Below are 10,226 nucleotides of genomic sequence, written 5' to 3'. Positions count from 1 at the left end.
AAACTGTGATGGAAGAACATAATTCCTCAACATCTCAGTGTGATATCCAAGTGAATTCTCAGATGAATTTTTTATCGGCTGGACCCGTGGAGACTGGGGTTTATCACTCCCGTGGGTCACCATGAGGGTGGTTAGTTGGAACTGTCGGGGTTTGGGGAGCCCCCGGACAGTTAGGTCACTTCTGAACCTCTCCAAGTCTGAATCTCCTGATATCTTGTTCATTATTGAATCTAAGTGCTGAGCGGACAGAATTGAGAAGCTTTGTCGAAAGTTGAAATTTCATAGTTGCTATTCAGTAGATGCAAGGGGTCAGGGGTGCTTCAGGAGGTCATGCGGTGTTTTGGCAAGCCCATATTTGTTCAAGAGTTTTATTTGCTGATGACAGAATTATTGACAGCGAAGTTTATTCTGGTCAAGGTCACAAATTCATGCTCTCTATGGTGTATGGAGACCTTGTTAAAGCCTTGCGACAGAAGGTTTGGGATAAAATTTGTTCTTTGGGTGCTTCTCGCAATGATGAATGGTTATGTATGGGAGATTTTAACTCCTACTTGGGTTGGCATGAAAAAGAAGGTGGGAACTTTACTGGTTTGCGTGACACTGGTCCCTTCCGTGCTATGGTTGATCAATGCAACTTCATGGATCTAGGGGGTCATGGCCCTGCATTCACTTGGAGTAATAAGTGTCGTGGCACGGAAAAAATTCGTCTCAAGTTGGATAGAGCTTTCGCCAACCCCGGCTTGGAGAATGAAGTATGCCAACGCTGCTGTTTTCGTTTGAGCGGCAATCTCTTCTGATCACAACCCTCTTCTTCTTGACACAGAAGGAGGTCGTTCAAAAGGTCCACGTCCGTTTCGGTTCGAGGTAATGTGGCTTCGCCACCAAGGTTGCAAATTGAAATCGCAACTTGGAGATTTGCAAGGCCAACCCTCATCATCCCAATGACAAGATCAAGAGAACATTATTTCCCAACAACTAGAAGAAGAATTAGAGAGAGAGGAGATAACGTGGCAACAAAAATCTCGCATTGATTGGATAAGGGGGTGATAAAAATACAGCTTTCTTTCGTGCTTCTACTGTCCAATGACAACAACGGAACCTTATCCTTAAATTAAAGCTAGACAGCGGAGAATGGACTCAAACTGATAAGGAAGTGGTGGCAGAGTTGTTAAATCATTTAGGGACAGCAGTGACATCTTCGGGCAGCTGCACAGAGCACATCCGTCAGTCCTTGGAAGCCGTTCAACCTATGATTCCTGAGGAGATGAATACCCTTCTATGTGTAGCTCCTGCAATGGAAGAAATTTCAAAATCTCTCAATGATATGGGGCCTCTCAAATCTCCTGGTCCGATGGGTTTCCCCCTCTTTTTTCAGAAATTTTGGAATTTAACCCAAGATGACCTCTTTTCACTTGATCACTTCCTTACAGGTTATCTTCCACAGGAGCTAAATAACACTTTTGTCTGCCTCATCCCGAAAGTCTCTGACCCCGAACGTGCGGAGCATTTTAGGCCCATTAGCCTATGTGGAGTGGCCATCAAATTTATCTTGAAGATCATAGTGGAAAGGCTTAGTGGTATGTTGCAAGACATCATCTCTCCAAACCAATCGGCCTTCGTCCCAGATCGTCTCATATCGGACAACATTTTTATGGCTCATGACATATATCACTAAATCAAGCATCGCAAGAAAGGGAAGAAGAAGTTCTTGGCTCTTAAGTTCGACGTGAGGAAATCCTACGATAAGTTGGAATGGCCTTTTATCCGTGCTGCCCTACTGCAATTGGGATTTTGTATCAGATGGGTGGATTTGGTAATGAAGTGCATTTCCTCAGTTTCTTATTCCTTGCTTGTTAACGGCTCCCAGAGGGGCAATTTTTATCCTACTAGGGGCATCCGATAGGGCGACCCTCTCTCTCCCGTTATTTTTATTCTTTGTTCACATGTCTTAAGTTCTGTCCTCTCTAAAGCTGAATCAGAGAATCTTTGTAAAGGGATTCGAGTTAGAAACAGAGCTCCACCATCTCACATCTCCTGTTCGCCGATGACTGCCTTTTATTTTTTGAGATGAATCTTCATAATATTAATTCTCTCAAAAGCCTGTTTGGATATTTATTGCCTAGCTAGTGGTCAAGAAGTGAATCTGCAAAAGTTCATTATAACTTTTAGCCCGAACACACATTATAGATTCAAACGATGGTTCTCTCGGGTTCTCAAGGTCCCCTATGGCAATGGCCCTTCCAAATATTTGGGTTTACCAGTGGAGTTCGCCGTTTCCAAATCAGATGTCTTTAAAGACCTCTCTTTAAAAACCTGCAATCGGGTTCTAGGCTGGAAAAACCAACTGTTGTCTCATGTGGTTTGGGAAACCCTCATCAAATCAGTGGCATGCTCTCTTTCAACATATGCTGCATCGCATTTTTCACTCTCAGCTTCTCATCATAACTCAGTGCGTCAGGCTCTATCTAATTTCTATTGGGGGGCAAGAAGATGAAGAGAAAAAATTACATTGAATCTCATGGTCTTGTCATTGCCACTCCAAGGAAAAAGGAGCATTGGGTTTCGTGACCCTATTTTACAGAATAGGGCTCTTTTGGTAAAAGTTGCTTGGGGGTTGTGGGATAATCCTAACTCTCTCTGGGCCAAGTTCCTCAAAGCAATCTACTTCCCGAGAACAGATTTCCTAAAAGCAAATACTGGTAATAAACCCTCATGGGGTTGGAGGAGCATCCTTATTGGCAGAAAAGTTATTCAAGATGGGCTCGTTTGGAAATTAGAGACGGGTGAAGATATTGACGTATGTGATTCCAATTGGATTCCATCATCCCAATCTTTCAAAGTTCAGTTTCCACGACCGGTCAACTGTTATTTATCTAAAGTTTCGGAACTATCACGATAACCGAATTTGGAGGAACGACCTACTGGACTTATACTTGTTAGTGATTCTAAATCCTACAATCATTTAAATGACCTACAATGTATGTAATACAAGAATGAATAATGAAAAGAAATCGATTACATACCCGTTGAGCGTGAATGAAGTCCCTAAAGACGCTTGTACCATGAACTATGATGAAGAACCACGCAATATGGGTCTTTCTACTGAGATCTTCTGCAGCCTCTTACTCTGGGATCTTCTCTCTGTCTCTACACTAGCTCTGTGAGAAAGCAGGGCTCCCAAAATATTATTATGAAAGTAACAGCTGCAGGGACCGTCAGTATTCTATATATAATAGAATCCCTAAACCCTATTCCATTCCCACAATAGAATAGGGCTATAAGTTTCCTAATTAGAGTGGTCCTTATTCTCTTGGGCCCAATAGGTCAATCAGTATCAATTAAGCCCACGTAAGAGTCCTAACAATACTTTCACCCAAATGATAAGAAGGCGATTCTCAATATTAAGCTCAGCCTCTTCCCCTGGGAAGATCGACAAATTTGGGGTTGTGCCCGATGTGGAATTTTCTCCATCAAGACAACTTATCATATGTTGACGAACCAAAGGGATCACCAACTCCAATCTCAAGCATCATCCTCTCGGCGCCACGACTGGGAAGATATCTATGCTTATGTGTGGAAACATAAATGGAATTGTAGAGCTCCTCCCAAAATGAAAATTTTCTTATGGAGGATTTGTGCTCAAGGCTTGGCTTCAGTTGAAGGCCTTCGTGCAAGAAGGATACCAATCGATCCTAGCTGCAAGACATGTGGAAAAGAGATAGAATCAAATGATCATATCGTCTTGGAGTGCTCCTTTGCCCAAGCAGCTTGGTTCGGCAGTAGCTTATCTTTCATTGTCCCAAACGATTCTTCTCTAAAGCTTGCCACCATCCTTCAAGAACCAGCCTTCATATGTTGGTTCCTATGGCTAGCGCGTAACGACCTAATCTTCAACCATAATACTTGGTCTCCAATTGATGTTTTTGGTAAAGCAGAGCGTGCTCATTAGGAGTTTTGGGAAGTGACTAATGCCAACAAGGCCATATGCCTAGCATCTCCCTGCTCTCAATGGTCCTGCCCTCCTCTGAATTGGGTCAAATTGAACTGTGATGCTGCACTACCTATTGATTCCTCTTCTGGTGGTATCGGTTGTATCGGCAGAGATCACCTTGGGGTTCCTCTATGGGCTCTTTCTGACCCAACCCCTTTTCTAGATAGCCTCATTGGCGAGGCCTTGGCGGTTCGGATTGGTTTGCTATGGGCTGTGGAACAGAACATTCCCTCCATAGTTGTTGAATCGGATTGTGCTACAGTGATCAACCTCTTGATGAACCGGTCAACTACTCCTCCAGTCTCCATCGAGAGTATTATTTCTGATATTCTTGTTTTAGAAACTAGGATTCAGAATTGCTCTTTTGTTCAAATTTCAAGGGAAGCAATTCCCTTGCTCAGAAGGCTATGTGTCTAGCATGTAAAACACTATGACCCATCTCCACTCCTTGGCTTTATGATGCTTGTAATCAGGAAGCCATGTGCTCCTCATGCCCCCCTATGCAATAATATTTCTCTTTACCAAAATAAAAAATAAAAAAGATGGGGAGGGTGATTAAAGGAAATGCATATGACAGGCCTGTTCTACAAGCAAAAGCTGCAACAATTGCACAATGCACTAGATCCACCCTACCACTACACATGAGTGTGATAGTGTGTCGTTAGGAAATCATTCAGGTGATTGAAATAAGAATGGAATTACAAGAATAACCTTTTACAAAAAGGTAGCCTTATTAGGCAAAAAAACCGCTGGAATAAGAATCGAATGACAAGGTCCACTAATTTTGCTGTAGTATGGGTCTGTCATGTACCTATTTTTTTAAAACTTTATAATGAATAATAAAAATCTAATTACGGGTTTTGCATATTTGTTCATTTCCAAAATTCCAACCTTCAACGAGTGTGAAAATGAAGCAGGATTTGAACTTTAGATGCCAATGTTTGGATAATTATTGCTCAATTTATGTGTATACATTGCACCTTTTTTTGTCTTATATTTAAAAATGAGAAATTTATTATCATTCCCCTACACTTGGCCTATATTTACTAAAACTCCCCTACCTTTTATCTTTTTTTCTGATACTCCCTTACTTTTGGACTTTTACATCTCTTTCTCCCTTGCTCCTTTTACATTGCACCTTTTTTTGTGTTTGATTTTTTTTTATCGTTTTCGTAATATTTGATCATAGTTTTTATCGTTCCCTTCATTTCACGTGTTGAACCATATACGATACGACAGTACCGAACACTGAATTTTTAGTGTTTCCATGTTAACTAACAGAGATCCGAACTCATTTGAAATGGTAACAGATTAACATTACTCATTGTCAATTTCAAGAACATGGATCATATATGAAAATAAACATTTTTGGCTTTTGCAGGGGAACGGAAAATTGTCAACATTACTGTTGTATTGTCAACATTACTGTTGTCCTGGCAATTATAACAACAGTTGTACTTGTTTCTATCATATTATATGTTTCTTAAAGAGGAAGCAAAAGAGTGAAATTGAAGGTGAGCAACTATATATAATTCTTTATCTATCTTCTACATTTTATTCGGATAACCAATGGGGTTGGTAACTTAGTGGTGAAAATGTACTCAATCCATCACCGCTAAAGTCGAAATCATAATATTTTCGGCATTGCACTTTTATTTGGAAAATATTGATTATTTTTTGTTTTGTTTTGTTTTGTTTTGGGTGTGGGTGTTAAGGTTTGGATGAGATTAGCATGGTTCAATCCTTACAATTCAACTTTGATACAATTAGAGCTGCCACGTCGAATTTGTCTGATTTTAATAAGCTTGGACAAGGTGGATTTGGTCCAGTGTACAAGGTAATGATACAAAACTATGATGCCAGTATACAACAAATTCTTAACATACAATGTTTAAAGTAGCATATTGAATTCTCAAAGGTGGTTTTAATTCACTATAGACAAGTGCACACTTTTGCTAGTCTCCTCTAATACTGAATAGTATATAGGGTAAGCTTTTGAATGGACAAGAAGTTGCTGTGAAGAGGCTTTCTAGAGATTCTGGACAAGGTGAACTAGAATTTAAGAATGACGTGGTGTTAGTAGCCAAGTTGCAGCACAAGAATCTTGTACGACTCCTTGGCTTTAGCTTACAAGGAGAAGAAAAGCTCTTGATTTATGAATTCTTTCCAAATGCTAGCCTCGATCACTTCATATTTGGTTAGAATCTATTTTTTTCTCTTTTAATTTCATTTCTTTTTTTGGGGGGGGGGGTTATTGGCAAAATTAAAATAGAAAATATTGACTTTTTAATTTCTCTAATGGAAAGTAGAAACCCATTAAGATGATGATCTTAATGGCTGGAGAAGATAAATCTCTATTTCAAAAACAATTATGCATCCATTATTTAAGCACAAAGCTTAGATATGAGACCTAATTGATTCCTTCTATTTCAAAATGCACATGGAATTGTTATTAGAATGCTTAATCACTAATACCTGAATCTTAATTTGAACTTTTATGTGTGGACATGTAGATCCAATCAAACATGCACATTTGTACTAGGAAACACGTCATAAAATAGTAAGAGGGATTGTTTGAGGGTTTCTTTATCTTCATGAAGAATCTAAACTTAGGATTATACATCGAGATGTCAAAGCCAGCAATGTTTTGTTAGACGAGAAGATGAACCCAAAATTTTCAAATTTTGGCATGGCAAGGCTTTTTGAAGTCGACCAAACTCAAAACACCAACAGGATTGTTGGAACATAGTACGTGAAGATATTGTGAACCTGTTGATCTTTAGTTATCATTCAAGAATTTTGCTAAATGTCCTAGAAATCGATAAAACAGTTTTCAAATTTTCTATCTGGAGCTGAACAGGACTAAAAGAACCCTATTTTTGAATAGGCACTAAACTTTGTTACATTGAGCCTCTTGGATGTTACCTACTTCCCTCCCTACCTACCTAAAAAAAAAAATGATACTAATACGGATCCTATTTCTGTATCTTCTACGCTCAAGTGTTCATGTTTGCAAAAATTTGCATGCAAGAGAAAAAAAAAAATGAAAATGGATTGATTTTGTTGTATTCATTTGTTTGTGAGAGGAATCAAGAGGAACTGTGAAGGGAAAAACAAACTATTGGGGGAAAACATAAATAATTCTTGTCGAAAAGATAAAACTTTGGTTATACCTATGGTTATTGCACAGAATTGTCAGCATGTTTTCATCAAAGCATTTTCATTTGCCAAATATTGATTTTTTTTTTTGGGGGTTTGGGGTTGGGGTTGTTAAGGTTTGGACGAGGTTATCATGGCACAATCCTTACAATTTGACTGAGACAATAAGAACTGCCACATCCAACTTCTCTGATTTGAATAAGCTTGGACAAGGTGGATTCGGTCCCGTCTACAAGGCTAGGTAATGATACAAAATTATGATGCAAGTATACACATCAAATTCTTAACATACAAAGTTTAAAGTTGCATATTGAATTCTTTAAGGTGGTTTTAAATCACTCCACATAAGTATACACTTTTTATAGTATCCTCTAATACAGAATAATATATAGGGTAAGCTTTTGAATGGACAGGAAGTTGTTGTGAAGAGGTTTTCTAGAGATTCTGGACAAGGTGAACTAGAATTTAAGAATGAGGTGGTGTTAGTGGCCAAGTTGTAGCACAAGAATCTTGTCCAACTTATCGGCTTCAGCTTGCAAGGAGAAGAAAAGCTCCTAATCTATGAATTCTTGCCAAACACTAGCCTCGATCACTTCATATTTGTTTAGAATCTATTTTTACTTCTCTTTTAATTTCGTATCTTTCTATTTTTTTGTTTAGGTTCTTCGCAAGATAAAAGTAGAGAAATACCTTTGATTTTACAAAAGATAATCAATGAAGGAAACTATGAGATCTCTATTTCAAAGACATTTTTGTATCCATTATTTTAAGCATAAAGCTTAGATATGAGATCTAATTATTTCCTTCTATTTAATTAGAAAATGCATATGAAACTGCTATGATAATTATTAGTCACTGATACTTGAATCTCAATTTGAACTTTTTTATGTGTGGACATGTAGATCCAATCAAACGTGAACATTTGGATTGGGAAATGCATCACAAAATAATAAGAGGGATTGCTCGAGGGCTTCTCTATCTTCACGAATAATCTCGACTTAGGATTATACATCGAGATCTCAAAGCCAACAATGTTTTATTAGACTAGAATATAAACCCAAAAATTATAGATTTTGGCATGGCAAGACTTTTTGTAGTCGACCAAACTCAAAATACCAGTAAGATTGTCAGAATATAGTAAGTGCAAATACCATTAACCTGTTGATCTTCAACTATCATTTAAATTTTTTGTAAATGTCCTAGAAATCGATAAGACATTTCTTCAATTCTCTCTAGTTGGAGGTGAATACTTTTACCTATTTTAGTTTTCTAGTTAATTGATAGTATAGTTTTGTTTGTTCAATTTTTAACTACATTGACTGTTAATGAAAAAGGAAAAAAAAAAGAGTTGCATAACATTATAAATAACTATATTGAGATGGAATGTAGTGGATATATGGCTCCAGAGTAAGCAAAGTCAGGTGTCTTCAGTTTTTGGTGTCTTACTTTTGGAGATTGTGAGTGGTCGTAAGAACAGTAGCTTTTTTCAATTGGAGTACACTAAGGATCTTCTTAGCTATGTAAGTATATAAATTTATGATGCTTTCTTTTACAAGTAGTGACAATCACTACCACTATTACTACAAAGTGAACTCTTGAGGTAACCTGGCTAGCTGCATTATCCTATCGGATTGGGCTACCTAAAATAAATCACTTCCACTTCATCTTTATTCAGGTATTACATCTCAAACATCTCACCTGATGAAACTTGAAAGAAATGAACCCAAAATAAACAAAATAAAAGACCTTTCTAAGCACAACTTCTCTAGTTTATAGATCAATAGGTAAAGGTCTGGAAAAGGAAGCACCTATTCCATTAGTTAGAGGGAGATGAAACTAACCTATACAACAACATGATTTGATTGAACCCTTTACAATATTGCACAATATGTAAGTTCTATTAGTGCTAGGCAATCATTATCATTCTCTGCTCTTGATATCATGGTTTCAAGTATCGGTATCATATCAATCTTATCGTATTGGTATCAACTAAGATCTATCCTCGATCTCTGATCGACTTGAATCGGTATTGGTCAATTTTGCCCTTTTTTTTTTTTTAAGTACCAAAAAATATTGATACCATCCCCTAAATCCATGCTTGATATCAAAATGAAAGACCTATCTGTGATTTGTTATGCATATTTTGATGAATGCTTGTAGACATGGAGAAATTGGAGGAAAAATACAGCCTTGGAGTTGATGGATACAACTTTGAAAGGAAAATGTTCCATAAGTGAAGTGATGCGATGCATACATTTTGGATTGCTATGTGTTCAAGAGAAGGCTGCTGATAGACCCACCATCACATTAGTTGATATCATGTTCAATAGCTCATCCATCACTCTCTCAGTACCATCACCACCTGCCTTTTCCATCTATAACACAAGGGAAGCGGACAAGTCTTTCTCAAAGAATGATTCATGGGTATCAGAGCAAGTTTCCTCAACAACTCAGTCAACACAAAGGTCTACCAATGGCACATCTAGTATTGAGTTGTGCCCTCAGTGAGATACATGGGACTAGTAGTCAATAAATGGAGGGGGGGTGGAAATAATAAATATTGTCCATGTTGACATCTTTATGTACTGTCATTGCCCTCATGTTAGTGTAGGGTCTACACAACCACAACGCGCATTCTTATCCTTTAATTGTGTTTAGTTTAAAATTAAACGAGGATATGACTTCTAAAAAATGGATTTAACTTATATTATATGTTTCAAAAAGTGGATTTTTTTTTTGGGGGAGCTATTCAATTGATGTCTTCTTGGGTCATAGGTATCAAATTTTTTAAGTTCAAGCTTTTCGTGCCAAATTATGTGTTTCCTAATTCCTGAATCAGTCATAGACAAGTGAGTTTTCCCCATTTTCACAAACTGGTTCAAATTTGTTCAACTTCCTATAAATTTTAATTTTTTTTTTTTCAAATTATTGGTGGATTTGTGAACTAGGTTCTTGACACCGGCTCTTAGGTGAAGTTCAAGGCAGTATGACGTAAATTTGTACTCTTTAGTAGTTTAGTATTTCTTCTTCTCCCTGGCCTAACCACTGCATCTTACTTCCCCCTCCCCATGGTCAG

At 37.8% G+C, this 10,226-nt stretch overlaps 1 long non-coding RNA gene across 1 annotated transcript; it reads left to right on the top strand.

Moving 5' to 3' along the window:
- The first annotated feature begins 1,146 nt into the window (after positions 1 to 1,146).
- On the top strand, positions 1,147 to 1,834 carry LOC122057771. Its single transcript, XR_006133622.1, has 2 exons — positions 1,147 to 1,346; positions 1,431 to 1,834. It is a non-coding gene; the product is annotated as an uncharacterized LOC122057771 (long non-coding RNA).
- The last annotated feature ends 8,392 nt before the right edge of the window (positions 1,835 to 10,226 follow it).

The sequence above is a fragment of the Macadamia integrifolia genome, chromosome 12 (genome assembly GCF_013358625.1).
Source record: "Macadamia integrifolia cultivar HAES 741 chromosome 12, SCU_Mint_v3, whole genome shotgun sequence".
Lineage (NCBI taxonomy): Eukaryota > Viridiplantae > Streptophyta > Magnoliopsida > Proteales > Proteaceae > Macadamia > Macadamia integrifolia.
The sequence above is the reverse complement of the archived record's forward strand: the minus strand, read 5'-3'. Positions and strand labels throughout refer to the sequence as shown.